At 37.0% G+C, this 14561-nt stretch overlaps 2 long non-coding RNA genes across 2 annotated transcripts; one reads left to right on the forward strand and one right to left on the reverse strand.

Moving 5' to 3' along the window:
- Positions 1 to 1123: 1123 nt before the first annotated feature.
- On the forward strand, positions 1124 to 3081 carry LOC112563985. Its single transcript, XR_003099141.1, has 3 exons — positions 1124 to 1855; positions 2211 to 2313; positions 2984 to 3081. It is a non-coding gene; the product is annotated as an uncharacterized LOC112563985 (long non-coding RNA).
- Positions 3082 to 8906: 5825 nt separating this feature from the next.
- Positions 8907 to 13829, reverse strand: LOC112563984. Its single transcript, XR_003099140.1, has 4 exons — positions 13549 to 13829; positions 13179 to 13242; positions 10510 to 10566; positions 8907 to 9491 (listed from the first exon to the last, which is right to left on the reverse strand). It is a non-coding gene; the product is annotated as an uncharacterized LOC112563984 (long non-coding RNA).
- Positions 13830 to 14561: the final 732 nt, after the last annotated feature.

Consider the following 14561-nt stretch of genomic DNA (forward strand, 5'->3'; position numbering starts at 1 on the left):
ACAAACGGCTTCTTTGTTGCTCTTGCTGAAATGTGTTGGTGTTTGGTATTGTCTATTTTAAGCACCAGTTATTATTTGAAATAAATTTAAATAATTTATTAACTAAATTAAAAATAATTTTATATGGAATTATTTATAAATTAAATTTAAATAATTTATAAACTAAATTAAAAATAATTTTAAATAGAATTATTTATAAATTAAATTAATAAAAAATAAATTGAAATTACGTTATTTATAACTTAATTTATTAAATTAAATAATTAAAAATTTATTTTTTGTATCTAATGTACGTTTGCAAGCTCTCGATCATTGTTATTATTATTAGTTGTGAAGCAAATTTTGCTGCGACACTGGCAGATTTCCGGCCTGCAGATTGTCTTCCGTTTGTGAAAGCGAAATTTACGTAGGATTTAAAATGCCAAAATTAAATTGTCGCTTTGTAGATTTGTTGGTATGGAAAGGTTGGCTTAGATGACGATATACCGTATAGTGAATTAATGCCAGGGCGTCATTCCGTGTCGATTCGTTTTCCTTTTCGAAAACCCGACTAGAAAAGGTCGAATTAAGCACCGAATGACAGAAGATACGATTATTAATTCTTTTTAAAAATGCAGCAGACGTTTTACAAAAGCAGAATTAATCAGCAAAAGGATTAAACACATCGGCAAACACGAAATTGACAGAATTCCTATACGTGTTTGCATGGTTTAACGAAGGGTCAACAACACATGCTATATCACTGGGAAAAGTGGTTATATTTACAATAAAGAGAAAAAAATTGTCTAAAGAGCTTTGTGAACTTTTTTAATATGTGAAAGTCTGTGTTGTTATCATTTTGATGAGGAGTACGGGTGGGGGGGACGTCAGTCAGTCTCATTTGTTTTCCTTTTCCAAAGAGTTCCAAAACAAGTCCAGAATGCTTTCTTTAAAGTATAGAGACGGATCACAAAAGCAGAAGGAAAAGGGGGAAAATTATATATTGTATGCACTATAATACTATATTTTTATCCTTAGTCTTTTAAGGCGTGATTTTTTTTCCTGGTACAAAGTTAGCAAGTATTTTTTTTAACTAGTCATTTTATTGAAGGGAGGAGTCATTTCGATGTTCTCTCCTTATAACAAAAGAAAAATAAACAAAACCAAAATCTGATTATTTCGAAAAGTAAAATTAAGAAATAAAATGATACAAATAGATAAAACATTTATAATATCACCAAGAAGAATTAATGTCAAAGCTAATGAAAACGAGAACCCCACTAATTCGTGTCTCCCTATTGTGAGCTCCTCCATTAGTCTCGGTGCTTTTTCTCTTCTTTTTTTTAAATTTTGTGAAGACGTGTGCACTTAATGAAGCATGCCACGGCCAAGAAAGTGGTATCCAGCTGGATATACGGTAAATTCGGGCAGGTTGGTAAACGTAAGGAACGATTTTCCGCGGTGGATGTGAGGAAATTGGAAAGTGAACTCTTCAACAGGGGCAAAATGGACGTGTACGCACCCAACAACAGGAGGAACGTGACACCTTCCAGGATATTCTTCGAGATAGCAGGATGTATTAGAAAGTTAGTTCTATTTAATTCTTACGAGACCAGGTGAAACTGGAGTCAGCAATCACAAGAAGAAAAAAAGTGTCCGAGGCTGAGGGCTGGAAAGATCTGCGAGCAGGTCTTGTTCATGTCCACATTGAAGAATTCAGACCTGCCAAAAAAAAAAAAATGCAGCTTCTGTGGCTGTGCACAGGTCCCAGAGATTGTCTTGTGTCCTGATTGTGGACCTGGAAGACTATTGCAAATCATGTGATGAAAAGATCTACTGTTTGGTGATGTATCATCAGACATACAGTTGGAAAGAAGTAAGTACAATATATCAACATTTGTGGATATATATATTTTTATAATCTTTTAGATTGTTATGTAAATGTAAATATACACAATGGTATCGGCAATCTGAAAATATATTCTCTCAATATATATTCTCTCTCTCTGTATATATATATAAGCACATGCTTCAGAAAATCAACTGAAAGGAATCAGAAATGTGGTAAGACTTAGCTAATGTAAGAACTGATACACCATTGTGCATTACAATGCCATGGATTCTACTTTTGATGAGGTTTGAAACTTAAATAAATTCCATAATTTGATTATGGCATATTTATAGACTTGAATGCTGCAAGCTTATGTTAAAACTTGCTATTGTTTTGTCAGGACGCATCATTGTATCTACCTGTGAAAAGAGAAGCAACCATTTTGTCTGAGCACCAGTGTGACAAGCTCTATTACCGTCAGATTGGAGTTTTTGATGCACAAGGTACATATGCAAGATTATTATGTTTTCTAGAAAAACAGATTTTACCCAAGCATTTCTTCTCAATTTTTTTTCACATTTTACTGTCATGCATTCAAAATATCACATTATGGAAGAACCTTGTCTTAACCAAAACAAACAAGCTTGTGAATAAATGTTAATTAATAGATACTTAATGTGAATAAATGTTCGGAAGCCAGGACTTTCACCAGTGAGGGTTAGCTGTCCTGGGTTTTGCTTTCGTCTCGGGCATGCAATTCTTTTTTCTTCGCATGTGGCATCTGCTTACAGGGCTGTCTGCCTTGCCAGACTTTATATTTATTTATAACTATTGGCACTTTTTGGTTTTATGTTTTCCTATGTTTACTTTTATTTTGCACTAACTGTTGAATGTCAGACAAAATAAATATATGAAATAGATTCAAAGAAATGGATACGTAATAATACAATTATAAACGAAAACTCTAACTAGCTTTAATTTACAATTCTGAAAGGTAAGAATATTTACTTTACTGAATTACCTTAGGCTGGACTTTAACATGTAGTGTGGAAAGAAAAGAAGTAGGCAGCATATTTCAACAATGAGAAGATGTTGCATAATATTTCTGTAAAGGTAGAACAGTATCAAATTCTAAAAGCACGTTTTATGTTCTTCTCTTTATTATTATTATAGGCAGAGATCACATCATGAAAGTACAGTTCTGTGAATGTGAGCCAGAAGCAGTAACACTAATAAGAAATGCTTATGGCCAGCAACACCAAAGAAGCCAGGGACCGCATTTTGCATGAAAGTGATGGAGCTATGCAGAATGCTACAGTTAGAAGGAAAATGTCTCTCCAGAAATTTGCATGGCATCGGAGCGGAAGACAACTTTTCTACATAGTCGCAGCAGGGACTACAGAAACATGTACAAGGCATTGGGTAAACATGCTATCATTTTGTCACAGCATGACTATAGCAACATGTACTAGACACTTGGTAAACACATCATAATGTGTTTGTCACAGCAGAGACTACAGAAACATGTACAAGGCACTGGGTAAACATGCTATCATATTTTGTCACAGCATGACTACAGCAACATGTACAAGATGCTTGCTAAACATATCGTCATATGTTGTCCAATAAGTCTAACTTTCAAGAAACTCCTCAGGGTATGTTGCTTAATGACTCCATAGAGAACTGTATCAGTGCCACTAGACCTGTAGTCAAGTAGTGCGACAGTTTCATTTGATGGATGTAAATATAGTTTAATTATAAGGGTTATAAGCCAATAAATTTCTGTTTACATTATTTGGAAACTATGGAAAGAATACGTGGATTGTGAAAATGGTATTTTATGTGTTTGTTTAATTGTTATTGTAGGTAACACAATTATAGAATTTCACCATCATCAGGTGTTATGTCTTGAGACAGCTCATGCCCATGACTTCCTGGGCAAGAAGTGCCCAATATGTAGTCTGGTATGTTGTATGGGTTAAGGATTAGGCATTTTAAGAAATATTTAAACACAGTTGCTGTATTCTGCAAACAAAAACACCCACAAAAGTTTATTACACTTGATTTGTACATAATATTTTCACATGGTTGCAAGTTTTTGAAAATATGCCTAATCTGTGCACATCAGTTTCCCGACGTTTTGATATAAAGAGAATTTATCAACATTGTCTAATGCCTACTGATAATTTTAGGCCATGTCTTTCAAAAACATATCTTCTATTTCATGAGGAATTAATAGATGTGATTAGTGATCTTCACTCAGATATCGATTCGAAATCTGGTGAAAACGATGAAGAGGAAAAACACTTTTTTTCCATAAGTTCTTGAGCTATTACTTTCTTTAGTCAGTTACTGAAGGGACAATTGATATGTTTATTGAAATTGTAAAGTATTTAAGGATGATAGCATGTTTATTTTGTTTTAAAGCATAGCTACAACCAACATCAACAAAGCTTTATGAATTCATTGCTACATTTTTGAACCAAGAACGGTGTAACCTTCTAATTCTGTTTTTAGCAATGTACTTTTTTTTTATAGTATACATACAAGACACATTCACACCGTGCATCCAGTTGCTTTCACCCACAGAAACAAGCCTTTTAATATATTTTATATGCCACTCTGGAGCAAGGCATGAGCTTATGCCACCAGATCGAATCGATATCTGAGTGAAGACAAATATTTCCTTTAACAAACACAGTTTTTGCTTTGAGGAAAATTAAGTGAAAAGAATTTTCACTCGTATATCATGTTATTTACTTACAACATATTCTTACTAAGGATGTTATATAAACAGGTATGCTTTGTTATAAATCTTGAGAACTCTATTTTTGTGTTCTGCAATGGTGGTTACCTGTCAAAGAGGGAGAAATGGCACATGGAAAAGGACATAGTCAAATGTATAAATATGTACAAATATCTAGATTTGATTGCTTTCAACAAGACTATCTGTTTGTTGTGCTATTGTGGATGTTTCATGGAGTGCCCAAAAAAAGTGTCATTGGGATAACCATATGTTTTTGGCACATGGTGTGCATTCACCACTATTTTCATGTTTTTTCACATTTCTTGCATTTTGTGATCATTCAAAGTGACATTGCTACTATCCTGTCATGTCCCTTTTGTCCAGGTGTTGTAGAGTCGGTAATACATGTTATGTTCTTATGATAAAGATACAGGGTAGTGAGAAAGAAATGTAAACACTATTACCATCTGCTTTCCAGTTATCCATGCTGGTAGAAAATACTGACAAGTGTGTAGTTAATAATGTAACTAATAACTTTCTTTCCCCGTATTTTGCATCTAGCAGGGAGACTTCTGAAGTCAGACAAACACTATCACTGTAAATCCACCGCTTGACCAAGCACGAATAGCTATTTTACTGTACTTCATTAAAGTGTATGTTCAATAAATTGAAAAGGGCTTGAAAAACGAGTGTGGTATTGTAAATGAGAGACAAAATTTTACGCGCGCGTGTGTGTGTGTCTGCGCGCGTTTGTTTACAACGTATCATAGAAGTAGTAGGCTCTGGCTATGCTCGGGTTCGTGCCATTCTGGAGGAGTATGTGTCGGGGAAGGTAGCAGTTCCGTTGGTGTACGGTGCCAGCTACAGTGTATACAAATCGATGAACCCACGATTGCGATTGCACCGTGAACGCAAACGTGTGTGTGTTGATCGTGTGTTCGCGTGAACTGCTTTTCGACATGATCGGGGTCAATCACGATGGTGCCAACTGTCATCAGTAGTTGTATGTGTAGATCACTTCCAACAGCGCCCTCTTATTGCTGTACATAAACACACACCGACTACACGAGCACAACATTGACAAGTTTTCGCAAACTGGCAAGATGGGTTGTTGCAGATTAGGGAAATCTTCAAAGGAGGTGAGAATCAAGCAGGCAATGTTCGAGAAGAATTAAAAAAGAAGCACAATGCCACTAAAAGTTAAACCAGTTATATGTACTTTCACACTACAATGGGTGTTCGTCAGAAAAATCACGCCACAAAAGACGACCACCTAACACCACATGCATCTGTATCTTTCTATTGATTACAGCGGGCAACTTTCCACTTTCATAACTTGTAAAAACTCATCTGCAATCGAATATCAAAGGGGCGTACAGTTTCAACCTCAAAGTGGTATCACGGATTTAGATAGAGCAACAGCTGCGATAGTTGTGCGCGCACCGTGAACGTTGCTTGTTTGGGGGATGATTGGCAATGGGCAAACCAATGTGACAAGACTTTCCCTAGCTTGGCCGAATCTTGCGTTTGCCGGGAGTTATTCAGAAAAGAAAGGTTAAACAAAATGGTAAATTACACCTAATGAATAAGAGACAATGCAGACAGAGAAAAGGGGGCAAAGACAGGAGTAGATGAGATACAGGAACAACAGACACACAAATAAACCCTAAATGCAAACTTGATACAAGAGGTCAGCTTCCGTTCTAAAAGTAAGGTCAGACATGAAGGTCATGGTTACTTCTGGGACTCTAACGTTTAACTTCTAATAATATAGAACTTTTCGTAAATATATCATTTCTTAATATGTATTGGATGTGTCTTTTCCGCTACGAGACGGGCGGTCCCCGCGGGAGGAGAGGATGGAATCAGTCCAAGCGACGAGAGCCGTCCCGTGACACTTAAGACACCTATGACCACAAAATAACAGTGTTAGCAAAACAGAAACCTATGTCAATGAGCAGCTAGTAGAGATAAGCAGCTTACTTTAAGTGGAGGACAACCTTGTAGCATTGGAGTAATTGTAGAAATTCTGGCTTTCCTTCGTCGGGTGCGTTATCTAATGTACCTAGCGTTGTGTTGGTGTGGGTTGTTTTGTTTGTTTGTTTTTTTTTCTCATCTACTGCACACCAGCACTTAGCCGACCTTAAATCTACAAAAGTCCCTGCATTGTACCCAACAAAAGTGTGTTTTCTTTGGTGCATTCTTCTGCTATGTCACAACTACGGACAACACGAATCTCGTTCACTACAGTGATCAACGTTCAGCTCATTCGCACGACCAGGACATAAGTGCAACAAGCTAGCATTCTTGTGGACAGACATGTTCCCACAGGTAAATAGGTTTAAAGACAGATTTATTTACATTACTCTCTCTCTCACACACACACACACGCAACTGCTATTTCGATTCTAATCCACCTGCCTAGCCTACTGAATTCTAGCACCAAACTCCCGGGGCGGGTGAAGAGTTGACACACATAAGTATGCCCGCGCGATTTTCTATTTTTATGTACCTATAAATCTGTTATTTGACTTGTGTTAAACAATCGTCGATTTGTTTTCATTGGAAGACTAATTGATTATTCATTCATATCTTCTTTTACACAATACTGTGGTATCGTCGGGGACATTGAGAAAGTTCTTGCGCAAGTCTTGCATCATTCCTGCTGAGTGGCATGTTTAGCCCTATATTTTATGTTGGTTCTTCCTCAACCCTCATTGTCTTTGTCCTCACTCAAGGTTTTCCAGAGGATGTTCTTCACTAAGTGTTGTGGCTGGTTACATGGCCAGACAAGAGACGATTTTCCCGTCGCCAGAAGGGTTCTCTTTGGCCCATCATGATTCGCACATCTTCATTAGTCTTGTGATGAATAGAAGAAATTCGGAACTGTTTTCTCAGGGACTGGATCTCGAATGCTTTTATTCGCTTTACATATCGGTGAAAATGGTAAAAGAGATTATGAATTTCGAGGATGTCTTTAGCATCCGTACTGGCTTCAAAGGTCAGCAGTAAGAAGACCGAAGTGATGAGAATCCACAACAAGCAGGAACTCCCAATCCAAAAAAACCCCCAACATAACATACAAAATCGTTAACTACAGAATGACAGACGAGATTAAAGATATTTAGCAACAAGATGCGCCAGCGTGCGCATATCAACAGCCTACGCCCCATCCCGAGCATTCTCCTTCCGCAGTAAGACCCGCATCTTCAACACAATTGTGAAGGCAGTCCTACTGTATGGTTCTGAAACCTGGAGAGCGACATAGGCCATCTACGCCATATAAAGGGAATAAGATGGACTGAAAAGATCTCCAACAGCATTCTGTGGAAAAGAACTAACCATAATGCCACTAGTCAAGACATCAAAAAGCGCAAATGGGGCTGAACAGGACACCCTGCAAACCACCTGACACCATTGCCAAGCAGGCACTTGACTGGAACCCTCAGGGAAAGAGGAGAGTTGGGAGACCGAAGCAGACTTGGAAAAGTGAGAGAGTAGAAAAAGTAGAAAGTGAGACAAAGGATATCGTAACCACATGAACCCAAATGAGGCATGCTGCCCCAAACCGGGTCCGATGGCAAGGTGTTGTTGCGGCTCTATGTTCCTCGAGTAGTAACATGGACTAGACTAAACTTCGGCATCCGTACTATGTAGCAAACTGTATGATAGTGCTTCTGTAAGTCATGTTCAATGTGTCAATCGCTGTTGTGTCTGTTGTGATCCACGTGTTTCATTTGACGGTTTCGGTCAAGAAAAGACCAAATGCTCATATGTTGAGTAGGGAAAGTAAGCTGTATGATGTCCCCGAGGGGGATATAGACGCCAAGTATGTAATTAAAGCCAAGTTCAGTTGCTAAATATTCCGTCGTTATGCAACACACCTATATATGTTTTACGAATTTGTGCTCTACTGTGTTATTGGATACTGTATTATATACTGTCAAAGCGGCGCTAGAATAAAAGCTGGAGTCATAGCCACATAAGGTTCATGGTTCTTTATCATCCTCTGTTGTCTTGCCCGTCCTTCTTAAGCCGGAAATAGTGTAAGCATAACGGTTTTCAATTTTGTCAGCTGTTTGAATTATCTTTTTGTCAGCGCTGCTCGGTCTTTCTTTTAAATCACACCTTAAGATCTGACATCAAGATCAGTTCTAAAACTGTTTTTTTTTCATCAGAAAGAAATTATCAATCAGAAAGATGAGGAAGAGAAGGAGGAGGAGGAGGGGGAAACTGAGTCTGTTTTAAAGTTACAGATAAAGGCTGCGACCTCTTTCCACCATCCATACTTTTTTGTTACACATTTACTTTGAGACACATTCAAAACAGGCAAAAGACATCAACTGCATATTTCTTCTGAAAACTGACATACACTTTTTAATCCCATGAAATGTTTTTATGTCCACATTGAAGAAGAAATTTTACAATGAGCGAAATATATTCATACAAATTTAAAACAAACGAAAAGAGAAAACAGCACACTTACTCCCATATATACATGACAGTATTGACTTGATGTATATGAATCACATTTTACAATCTGCTGTTAGGACTGCAATGGAAAATCATTCAGCACTACTCTGCTCCAAAGCCAATGCAGTTACTGAAGCGCCAAATATTTGTATGTATAGCCAGAAGTCACAATATGCAAGATGATTCATAATGTCTTATCTGACTAAATTTAAAGTGCATCCTAAGCTATGCACAAATGTAAACCACAAATAATAAATGTTATTTTCTTTTCATTCTACTTTATAAATTTTCTGGTCAATTTGATTAATATCAAAGAATTAATATCAAATTTAGCCAAAACTGGATTGTTCTGGCAAATTTATTCAATTTCTATTGAACTGGGTATGTGATCAACGGCCCCAAGAGGCCCCAAACTGTTTTCTTATGCTTTAACTGTAATTGCATCCCATGTGACTCGTGTTCCTGCACACAGAGGTAAACAATGATATGTAACCTTGCATTTTTAGTTACAAACAATCACACAAATATGCTTTGGAACAGACTGCACTGTAAGATTCAATATGATAAAGATTGTGCTAATACTCATAAATAATAATAAATTCAAATAGCACCATATCCTAGCCTTTGGGCAAACTCATAATTGACACACACACAAGCATACATGGACGCACAGCATAAAATGCAAATTATATTGTCTACAAAATGCCACATGGGATAAAATGTAGACTGAAATTATTCGCAGCATACATAATTCAGCTTGAGAAAGACTGTGATTCATCCAGGCTGCAAATGCTATGATCCACATTCCACACCACAGTTTCAACCATAGCAAGATCTATGAGGTAAAGGCCATTGTTCTGCTTATAGGTCTGACTGCAAAATGCCTTCTTGAAAAATCATACTGAAATCCAGGAGTCAATGCAAATTCATTGATGTAACAATTTTTAGGACACATTAGTTGTTAATAAGCACACTTATATAGCACCTTTCTCCATCATCAGCCAGACTTAAAGCGCTTTACATGCATAAAGGCACACAAGCACACGGATTTGGGACAGGCATAACTTTTCGTTTATTGGCTGAAAACCTAGGGGGCATAAGATCATATTAAAACAATCACACAATAACAATCTAACAGGTGCAACAAATGGTGACAATATGGCAAAATATATAGATGAGTACATAAGACAAAACAATATATGTATAGAATTTACTTCAACCGTGGTTATGCAATTTGAATCAATTTGCATAAATTTATAAGCATATTTTTGGATGTAATATTCATCAGCCGACGAAATTTAAATTCATTTGGATAATGCACAAAATAAACAGGAAGCAGCACTGTCTGTGACAAAGTTAGCAAAGGGTGAGCACAATAATAAGCATAAGTGAACACAACAAGAGGTCAAGAGCAAAACTAAAATCAGTCAAAAGCCTGTTCACAAGAAAGGACACAGAAAATACTAATTTTCAGTCTTACTTTTGGCCTTTGGCAATTCCTTTAATGCAACTTCCAGAGAATTAGTATTTGTCCAATCTGTAACAGATTAACCACTGCTTGTATAAGAACTGCGAAGGCAACAAACTGATGAAATTCAGTGTTGTAAAGTCTGAAACCTAGTGAAAGTCTGAAACCTAGTGAAATGTAGACTTAATTATTATACCCAAGTTCAAAATAATTTTACAATAACTCTTACACATTGATTGTATGACACAGAAAGAAGAGAATGAGTGGATTTAAATAATAAAAAACATGCCATGATCTGTGAGTTTAAAAGTATAAAAATATTAAACATCTCAATATTGTATGGCAGGGTTACAGCTACTAATCTATTACTTGAATGTAATACATTTCATGTTTTCCCCAGCTTTGGCTATGACTTGGAAATTAACATAGCAGTGTATACAGAGAAAGCACTAATCTCAAGCTTTTTGGAAATATAATAGTAAATAAGAACTAATAAAAAAATAAGAACTAGTATTCCTTACATTAGAAAAGGTACTTCCATTAGGGATTTACAGTCAAATCTCCCTACTATGCCACCTACCGGGACGAGCAAAAGTGGCTAGTAGCGAGAGTGGTATAGTAGCGAGGCATCGTAAATGGTTTATTTGTTCAAGTTACCCGTCAGTCCAAAGCTCTCAAGAATCGTCTGCTGGCACTAGCTGTTCCTCTCATTCTCCCCCTCACCTCTTCCATCCTCCACCCCTCCCAACCATATCCGAGCACCTGCATCCTGTCGCTAGTCGACCCCCTCCCGCTTCTCCCAGGGTTCCAGGGATCAGGGATGGTGCCAAAAGGACCTTAAAAGGACCTTAAAAGTACCTTCATGCATTCGTAAGGACCTAAGTGACAGTTCATCAATGCTTAAGTTTTTCTCTTGTGTGGTCGGAAAGATGTATTATTTATGAATCTGTTGTCTTCTCTATGTTTTCAAATACATGTTATTTCTAGTAATAAATAATCAAGAGTTAATTTTGAGCCTGTCTGCCATATTTTAGATTAGATAACTTAAAAAGTTGTCCTTAGCGTGTGATAACACACCGTTAATGTTCCAAGTTTTCTAGAAATCTAAGTAATAATAATTGCAAAACATGAAAGCCATTCTTTTGGTGTAATACAAAAGTCAGTTCATGTCTCTCTCTCTCGCACACACACTCTAACGGGAGAGAGAGAGAAATAGAGCTATGCACAGTAGTACTAGAAGATTCAAAGTTCAAGAAAGAGTAAGTTTCTAAAGACCTTTGGAAAAAAGAGTGTTTTTTGCGAATACGGAAGGGCAACTAGTGTTGTACAGATGTGTAGACCAAACATGCGGCGAAAATCGTCGGTATTTTGTGCCAAAGTCAACTCCGGAAATAATTTGTGGTAATTTTTATCGATAAGGACTTAAAAGGTCACAGAGAAAATGTAGACCTGTGTGAGAATTTGAAAGGACCGCATGGCAAATAAAAGGACTTAAAAGGCCTTTCGGCGAAAATTCAATATAAAAGGACTTAAAAGGACCTTGCAAGGACCTGGGAACCCTGTCTCCCTCTGTCACGTGACTGTCACCCGGCCAGCGACCACCACCCCTATCGCCAGCCTCCACCCTACCTGTGTGCGTGCTATGCGTGCGTGCTATCCACCTAACTGCAATGTCCCACACTACCATAGAGTATAATAATCGAGCACTGCGCGGAATTTCACAACTTGTGCCTTTAACAGTCACACAAAAGTGGCATAGTAGCGAGAGTCTGGGTGGCATAGTAAATTTTTTTTTACATTGAATTTATAGTGTGGGACCGAGCAAAAGTGCATAATACCGAGAGTGGCATAGTAGCGGTGGCATAGTAGGGAGATTTGACTGTATATAACTAATCAATGGCACTGACTAAAGAAATCTATTACCCGAATAGTGAGCACAAATATTTTCCATCATCGTGGACTGCTCATTACTTGTTGGTACCATGAAAGTACATCGATTCATAAGGATATCTAAAATTAATCTCAGGCCTACACATTACAATGGGTATGTATTTTAGTATCCCCAAAAGCGCTTTTATAGGACGTCATTAGCTCTGCCCTAAGGACCATCCTTCTAGCTACATCTTGCTTTTACCCTTTGAGGTGCCCAGCATTGGTAGCCCTAAACAGCACAATTCCATAGGTCACTAGACACAGGTAAGCTACATAAAATGGTGTCAACCATAGGGGTAGAATAAACATATAAACTACTGACCATTGCTCTAATACTGTACTTTCATTTTGTAATACTTCTTGCATTTGGATCAACATTTTTGCTCAATTGACACCAACCATAAAGCATACTATTTGGCTGATTCTGCTTATCTGTCATCATCATACAATACATTCAGGGCATCACCTGACTCGGGAATAATCTAAGATTATTGTATCAATCCCTGAAGATTCTCATAACACTTTACTAACAAGTTATATCTTTCTCATTCTTTCATGCCTACTTTAGCAGCTTGTACTTCTTTTTCTTTAATCAGTGGTAATGCATCCTTTCTATGAACTATATACATCTTAATATAGAATTATGTCATTAGTAGGATGTAAGATAAGTAGAATAGAAAAGTGCTTCAACGCATGCAATTAATGTAGTATAATAGCTGCTGTACATGCTTGAGATAAAATAAACCTACCCTTCAGCCTTTTGCTGCAGAACACATTAAAAGCCGTGGTTCTTTTGAAAACTGGTTCCATTGTCTACACAAAAAAGAAATATTTGTCTGAAATGTATAGCTATGTATATCTCAATGTTACAAGGTATTGTCATTTTGTTTTATTGGAATGAGTTAAACCTGATATGATGATAGCTCTTAATCATACCTCATCAGGTCTAACACTTTAGAACACAGGTTTTTGCTTGGCACATTACTATTACTATTACACATTACTATATATTTGTAGTGAATTTAGCATGACAATCACATTCACTACAGTTATAATGTATAGCAGTCCTGTCAAAAGGTCTCGCAAGAATTGAATAAAACTAACTTTTCTAATACATACTGCTATCTCGAAGAATATCCTGGAAGGTGTCACGTTCCTCCTGTGTCTGGGTGCTTACACGTCCATTTTGCCCCTGTCGAAGAGTTCTCTTTACCGCATCAAACCTCTCACATCCACGGCGGAAAATCGTTCCTTACGTTTACCAACCTGCCCGAATTTACCGTATATCCAGCTGGATACCACTTTCTTGGCCGTGGCATGCTTCATTAAGTGCACACGTCTTCACAAAATTTAAAAAAAAAAGAGAAAAAGCACCGAGACTAATGGAGGAGCTCACAATAGGGAGACACGAATTAGTGGGGTTTTCGTTTTCATTAGCTTTGACATTAATTCTTCTTGGTGATATTATAAATGTTTTATCTATTTGTATCATTTTATTTCTTAATTTTACTTTTCGAAATAATCAGTTTTTGGTTTTGTTTATTTTTCTTTTGTTATAAGGAGAGAACGTCGAAATGACTCCTCCCTTCAATAAAATGACTAGTTAAAAAAAATACTTGCTAACTTTGTACCAGGAAAAAAAATCACGCCTTAAAAGACTAAGGATAAAAATATAGTATTATAGTGCATACAATATATAATTTTCCCCCTTTTCCTTCTGCTTTTGTGATCCGTCTCTATACTTTAAAGAAAGCATTCTGGATTTGTTTTGGAACTCTTTGGAAAAGGAAAACAAATGACACTGACTGACGTCCCCCCCACCCGTACTCCTCATCAAAATGATAACAACACAGACTTTCACATATTAAAAAAGTCCACAAAGCTCTTTAGACAATTTTTTTCTCTTTATTGTAAATATAAGCACTTTTCCCAGTGCTATAGCATGTGTTGTTGACCCTTCGTTAAACCATGCAAACACGTATAGGAATTCTGTCAATTTCGTGTTTGCCGATGTGTTTAATCCTTTTGCTTATTAATTCTGCTTTTGTAAAACGTCTGCTGCATTTTTAAAAAGAATTAAAAATCGTATCTTCTGTCTTTCGGTCCTTGAATACCAACACATTTCAGCAAGA

The sequence above is a fragment of the Pomacea canaliculata genome, linkage group LG5 (assembly GCF_003073045.1).
Source record: "Pomacea canaliculata isolate SZHN2017 linkage group LG5, ASM307304v1, whole genome shotgun sequence".
Classification (NCBI taxonomy): domain Eukaryota; kingdom Metazoa; phylum Mollusca; class Gastropoda; order Architaenioglossa; family Ampullariidae; genus Pomacea; species Pomacea canaliculata.